The sequence below is a fragment of the Drosophila suzukii genome, unplaced genomic scaffold, assembly GCF_043229965.1.
Source record: "Drosophila suzukii unplaced genomic scaffold, CBGP_Dsuzu_IsoJpt1.0 scf_9, whole genome shotgun sequence".
NCBI classification, from domain to species: domain Eukaryota; kingdom Metazoa; phylum Arthropoda; class Insecta; order Diptera; family Drosophilidae; genus Drosophila; species Drosophila suzukii.
Window position 1 is genome coordinate 1,310,460 of NW_027255941.1, and position 7,232 is coordinate 1,317,691.

Below are 7,232 nucleotides of genomic sequence, written 5' to 3' on the forward strand. Positions count from 1 at the left end.
ATGATAGGACTCAAAGGGTCATTTTTAAAAACTCTTTGTCATCCCTAATCCGAGTTACTTCCGGTGTACCACAAGGAAGTCATCTCGGTCCGCTCCTGTTTACATTATTTATAAATTAGTCTTAACGAAGTCACGGGTTCTTATGTACGCAGATGACGTTAAGTTGTGCCTGCAATATAATGACCCCGCACAAAGTTTAGCTTTACAATCGGATCTAAATGCATTTCAAACATGGTGCATGGATAATGAATTGAATTTAAATGGTTATAAGTGTAAACTAATGACCTTTTTTCGTGTCTGCCCCCACTACTCAACGTATACTTTGAGTGGTTGTGCGTTAGATAGGATAACGCATGCTGACGACCTTGGAGTCTACATGGATCCTAGACTTAAATTTTCCGATCACATTACTACTATGGTAAATAAAGCCAGGGGCGTGCTTGCATTTATCAAAAGGTGGTCGAAGGAATTCGATGATCCCTATGTCACAAAGACCTTGTTTATTTCATTAGTCCGACCAATTCTTGAGTACTGCGCTCCTGTTTGGAGTCCCCAATATGGGGTGCATATAGACCGGATTGAGTCTGTGCAAAAAAACTTCTTAATATTTGCCTTACGGAGACTTAACTGGGATACAAGCCTAATACTACCATCCTACTCTAGTAGACTACTTCTAATTAACTTACCATCGTTAGCTAACCGTAGAACTATGCTTGGTATTACGTTTATTAGAAATCTTATTCATGGTGATGTAGAGAGTCCCGAGTTACTGGGTCGCCTGCATTTTAATGTGCCAAATAGATTCACTAGAAACTATATTCCTTTAGTATTAAATCACTGTATCTCTAATTACGCAATGCATGAACCTTTTAGAGTACTTTGCAATGATTATAATAGACTATATCATCTATTATCTACTACTGACTCACTTCCTATCTTTAAATCAATAATACTATCCTCCCTAGTAACCAATTAGTTTTACTTGATGTATTTTGTCTATTCGTATATTGACCTGTATTTTTAATTGTCTATTGTTACATTGCCTTTTTCTTTGTCCGCGATTATGTTTACTCGCCCAAAACGGTGATGAGCTCCGCGCGTAACAAGCTTTGCTTGGTGTCGTAGGGCCACTTGTTTGTACTGACCATAGTGCATCAACGTCCAAAGATATCCCAAGCGAAATGGACTGGTCATTTACTCTTGCTCTACTTGAACTAATAAAAAAATTAATGCCGAGAATTCTTCAAACCAAATGGGACAAACATTTAACAGAAATACCAATATGATTGTAATGTTTTTAGTTAAGTTGAGTATGATTCACACAATCTATAGAAGCTAATTCTCTTATTCTTACTGAAGAATTTATTTAATATTTTTTTTTTATATATATGATGGACGTTGATGCACTACGAGCAGTACAAACAAGTGGCCCAACGACACCAAGCACGTGCTTGTTACGCGCGGGGCCCTTTTATCAATTTGGGCAAAAAATACGAGTTCGCGAGGAAGATACAAAAAACAAATAGAGACGGACACAAATGAAAATAAAAGAAGCATCTAAAAATGAAGCAAATGAGTTAAAATATTAGTTTTTAGTACCGGGATAGAAGTTGAAGTGCAAATTAAATGATAAAGGTTGTTATAATTATTACATAGAACGCGAAAGGGCTCGTGCAGACAAAAATTAGATGTACATCGTGGCAAATTTAGGGGATAATAATTTCGTGTTATTCTAACAGGAACATTGAAAGTTAGGCGGTTTACAAGTTCTACAGAATCAATATCACCACTTATAAGATTTTGCATAAAAATAGTACCAAGCATTGTTCTACGATTTGCAAGGGTAGGTAAATTAAGCAATAGTAATCTACTCTGATAGGAAGGTAGCCTTATGTTTTGATCCCAGTTCAAACTACGAAGGGCAAAAAGAATAAATTTTTTTTGTACCGACTCAATACAGTCAATATGCACTTGATATTGTGGACTCCAAACCGAAGAACAATATTCCAAAATAGGACGGATAAGGAGGTAAATAATAATTTGGTTGTATAAGGGTCATCAAATTCTTTTGACCAACGCTTTATAAACCCAAGAACACTCATGGCCTTGCTGACAGTGGACATTATGTGGCAGTCAAATTTAAGTTTTGGGTCCAGAAGAACGCCTAAGTCATTAACTGAATATATACGATCGAGTGGCGTATTTTGAAGAGAGTAACTAACAAAAGTAGGAGTACCCCTATGAAAGGTCATAACGTTGCATTTAAGGCAGTTCAAATTTAAAAGGTTTTACTCACACCATCCCTGAAAACAATCAATATCTGACTGTAAGTTGAAACCCGACGCTATATCATTATGTGATAAACAAAGCTTAACATCATCAGCATACATTAGTACACGAGAGTGTGTTATGATAGAGGGAAGATCGTTAATAAACAAAGTAAACAGCAAAGGGCCCAAATGACTACCCTGAGGCACTCCAGATGTCACATAGATCAGTTTTGAGGCAGCGTTCTTGAATATAACCCTCTGAGTCCTACCATTCAAATAACTTGAAATCCAAGTTAATAGATTACATGAAAACCCAAGCTGATTTAATTTGAATAAGAGAAGAGAGTGGTTGACAGAGTCAAAGGCCTTACTAAAATCTGTGTATATAACGTCAGTCTGCATTTTATTCTTAAATCCATTTATTACAATAGATGACAATTCCAGAAGGTTGGTGGTGGTCGATCTTCGCTTAACAAAACCATGCTGACACGGTGATATTAGCGAGGAACATACATGTTGCAAATGAGAAGTAATAATACGTTCAAATGCTTTAGGAATTGCCGACAATTTAGAAATACCTCTGTAATTCTGGGCATCCGCCTTCGCACCCTTTTTGTGAAGTGGAATGATAAAAGAGTCCTTCCAGATAGTAGGAAAAACTGACGATGAAATAGACAAATTAAAAAGTTTAAGAATCGGTTTACATATGGTTGACGCACAAAACTTAAGCACACACCCGGGGAGTCCATCAGGACCGGGAGAATAAGTTGGCGTTGTTTTTTCTAAGTCTTTTACGAGAGAAATTTCCGTAATTTCAGGGGTAAAGATACAATTTGCCTTATTTAAGGGATTAGGGTAGTTAGAATTTGACCAAGCAGCCGAACTATAAGTAGTTTGGAAAAACTCGGCAAATAAATCAGCAATTTCAGAATCCGTCGATGCCTCCATTGAGTTAAAACGTACCGATGAAGGCAATGCTGACGACTTACGCTTGGCATTGACAAAGTTGTAAAACTGCTTCGGATCATTTGAAAATTCAAATTTACACCGACTTAAATACATAGAATAGCAATGACTATTGAGAACATTAAAATCCGATCGAGCCACCACATATTTCGAAAAATCAGATGGCTTACCCGATTTCTTATACTTTTTATAAGTGTTTGTCTTAAGGTTTTTAAGTCTTTGAAGCGCATTGGTAAACCAAGGTGGCCTGTTTGTCTTTGAAGGAAACCTATCAGGAACGCATTCATTAAAAAATGTATTTAACACTATATAGAAGTGTTCAGTGGCACTTAAAATATCCATACAATTGTACAATTCTGTCCAATTATATTGAGAAATCATGTCGTTAAGTTTTTTATAGTTACATTTTCGGAAACATCTCACTTTAGTTTGAGAAACTAAAGGAGAGAGGGTATCAACGCATGGGAGGCAGATTGTCAATTCCATTGTTGGATGATATCGGTCTTCAGGTTCAACAAGAGCGTCAATTCTAGATACCGTGACTTCAGACGGGTCTGAAACAAACACAAGATCTAGTTGTCTATTTAATGAATTCCGTATAAAGCTTACTTGCTGTAATGATAATTCTAGAAGACCATCTACAAAATCATGGGCGGATAGAGGTATCGCGACTAGTGAGTCAGTAGGAGGAGACCAAGAAATATCAGGGAGATTAAAGTCACCCAAAACAATCAAAAGGTCACTGTTAGAAAGAAGGGATAGAACAGATTTTATCGCAGACAGGTGGTGCTCATAAATTATTAAATCAGAGCCAGGTGGAATGTAGGAACATGTAACAAATATTGAGAATGATTGCAAGGAAACTTTCACACTAACAAATTCAATTTCATTAGGAGTATCAGAGTGAATTCTCTCGGATGTTAGGCTAGTGCTAACGGCAATCAGCACACCGCCTCCCCTACGTGATGAGCGATCGGTCCTATAGGCATTAAAATTGTTTGACAGAACTTCATTGTCAGATATCTCTGGTTTCAGCCAAGTTTCCGTAAAAGCCAAAATATCAGCAGTAAATGCAGAGGAGTCAGCATAAAGCTTGGGTAGCTTCATATTTAGTCCCCTAACATTTTGATAAGCCAAAAATAAACTTTTTAGTTTTTTGGCGCAGTGGAGGGTCTGTTATTTGTTCTCGGTTTATTGGGAACAAATTCTTTTATTACTAAATCATCATTAAGCCAAAAGCTTTCAGAATATACTACGAGCATATGAAAATCTAAATTGTTCCACTGAAATATTCTCGGATGGGAATTTTTCACGAATAAATTCCAAAACATCCTCAGATGTGGTATCTGGGGTGAATCTCGAAACAAATAATTGTTTTCTTTGTGGAACAACTGATAATTTTGTACGTCCCCCAGCAGCAGATTGCACCTCACTAAGCTGAGAGCCAGAAACGGTAACTTCTGTACCTATAGGTACGGTCGGCACCGTAGCCGGCACTGAAGGTTTTTTTACCACCCGACTTCGAGAAGCAGTGACTTCACCTAAAACAGCTGTATCCATAGGCGCAGTGGGTTCACTTACCACAGTGTCAACAGAGACTGCTGCAGCCACCAAGTTCGGATTTGGGGTGGATACCGTGACCGTATTAACTGCCGCTAAGCTGGTTTTTTTACGTTTAGGCGACTCAGTTAGTAATTTTTTATTATTAAATTGGGCACAAACGGAATTGAACCCCTCATTGAGCTGTTTAAAAGCACCAGAGAGATTCAAAAGGCTGTCTCGAGTCTGCTTCATAAAGCCGCTCATCTCAACAACCATTTCCTTGCAGGATCCACATGACCACATGAGTCCAGAATTCAGATCAATGAAGTCTTTGACTCTACCAGTAAATCCTGCACATTTAACGTGCATTATCGACTCGCAGAGCCAGCAGAAAATAAAAGGGTCTTTAGTTGAAGACGAAAGAGTACAATTTTTCTTAGAGCAGACCAGAGCCATTTTAAGGAAATTAAATAAAATAAAATAATATATGAAAAATACCTCGAGTAAATTTGGCACTGGGATCAAATTCCAAAACCACAAAGGCACAAAACACGAAAAAAAATAAGAGCGCGAGATCGCGTAATAATTTAAATGTAAGAGAGCACAAGAGAAAAAATCTTGTGGGACACTGACAACTTTACGCAGGAACAGTTACAATGTAAAGCAAGCAAGAGAGAGTAAGAGACAAGAGAATAGCACACCAAAAGTCTACCAGAAATTTGGCAGGTTCAGAGAGAGTTTAAGTTACAGTTGTAATATAGAGCGGGAGAGAGAGTGAGAATCAAAGAGTTTTAGCAAGTTTAGTGAGTATAAGAATTACACTAACAAAGCTAGGAGATTAAACAAATCTAATATAAATGTTAAAATAACTATAATCACTGGGAGATCTAGAAAAAAACACTAAACACACCAACCCAGCGGTTAGACTAAGCTTTGTTAATAAACAAACACAAAACACTCGCAAAAAATCACAGAATAGACAAAAATTCAGAGCACAAGAGTAAACACAACCGTTCACAAGCGACGCTAAATCGACTTTTAATCGGCTTTGCCGCCGTTGCGTTTGACTTTGCCGTCGTCGCAGGCTGCTCTGAAGACTTCGCCGTCGACTTCGTGATGATTTGCTGCTTGTGCTGTATGGTGGAACTGTAGGGACGGTTAGAATTTTTCTTGTTGGAACACGGTCCCTATGTTACGATGGGGGAGTGCTGTTTTAGAGAGATAGGTCGAGAAAGAGGGTTTGTGAGAGCGATGACTCTTCGGATGTAGCAGTTGGCTCTACAGGCGTCGCAGTCGACTGAATGATGATTTTGAGCAGTGACGAGTTAAGGAATTGCTGCATTTCAAGGCTTTACTAATTTACAATTTAAATGTTTCAGGAACCGCGAGCGTGTCCCAATGCAGAGGACTGATCTTCCCGGGTGGCTTCAGCTATGCGGACACTCTAGGATCGGCCAAGGGCTAGGCAGCCAACATTCTCCACAGCTCCATCCTTTTACCACAGTTTCAGGCCTTCAAGCGCAGTGAATATGTTTTCTCGTTGGGCATTTGCAATGGTTGCCAACTGGTGACTCTTATTGGATTTGTAGGATGTCCAGGCAGCGAGGTGTAGATCCCGATGTGGCCCTACTCCACAACCAATCAGAGCAATTCGAGTGCCGCTGGGCAACAGTGAAAATTCCATCCAATCGCTCTGTCATGCTCGGTAGCATGAAAGATCTAATTCTAGGCTGTTGGGTGGCTCACGGAGAAGGTCGTTTTGCATTCCGAGAGGAGAAGCTCATAAGCGTACTGCAGTCGGCTGAGTTGGTGACACTGCAATATGTTGATGATACAGGCGAGCCCACTGAACTCTATCCACTTAATCCGAACGGCAGCCCTAGGGGAATTGCTGGACTTTGCTCGACTGATGGACGTCATTTGGGTTTAATGCCGCACCCAGAGCGTTGCTCGGCTATGAACCAGTGGCCATATGTTCCACCTTCTTTCGAAGTTTCCCCCAAACAGGCTGAGAGTCCTTGGCAGATTATGTTTAACAACGCATACAATTGGTGTGTTAATTCGGATTCATAAAAATCCTACCGGTAAAAGAAAGGTATACATTCTACAGAACACGAATTTGTCTACTAATTTTATACATAATACCTTTAACACCTGTAAACTTTTTACGCCCAATAAAAGTACATAAAAACATATAATGTCGACGGCTTGTTTTTAAACCTAAATTGAAATTTGTAACAAGAATTTTGTGATCCCTACGTGATCGGCTAGCTCAGGGAAGACACAAGGGGGTCGATTACTTCCTAAACAGCACCATCGCGACACAATAAAACTTGTAGACAGAGTTAGGGAGGCTTACGGAATGAGACAGTCAATTCGAATTAACACCGGTTTATTTCAGATGTCCATTATATCGCTCCTTACTTCATGTTAGTTAATGGCAAACTTCATAAA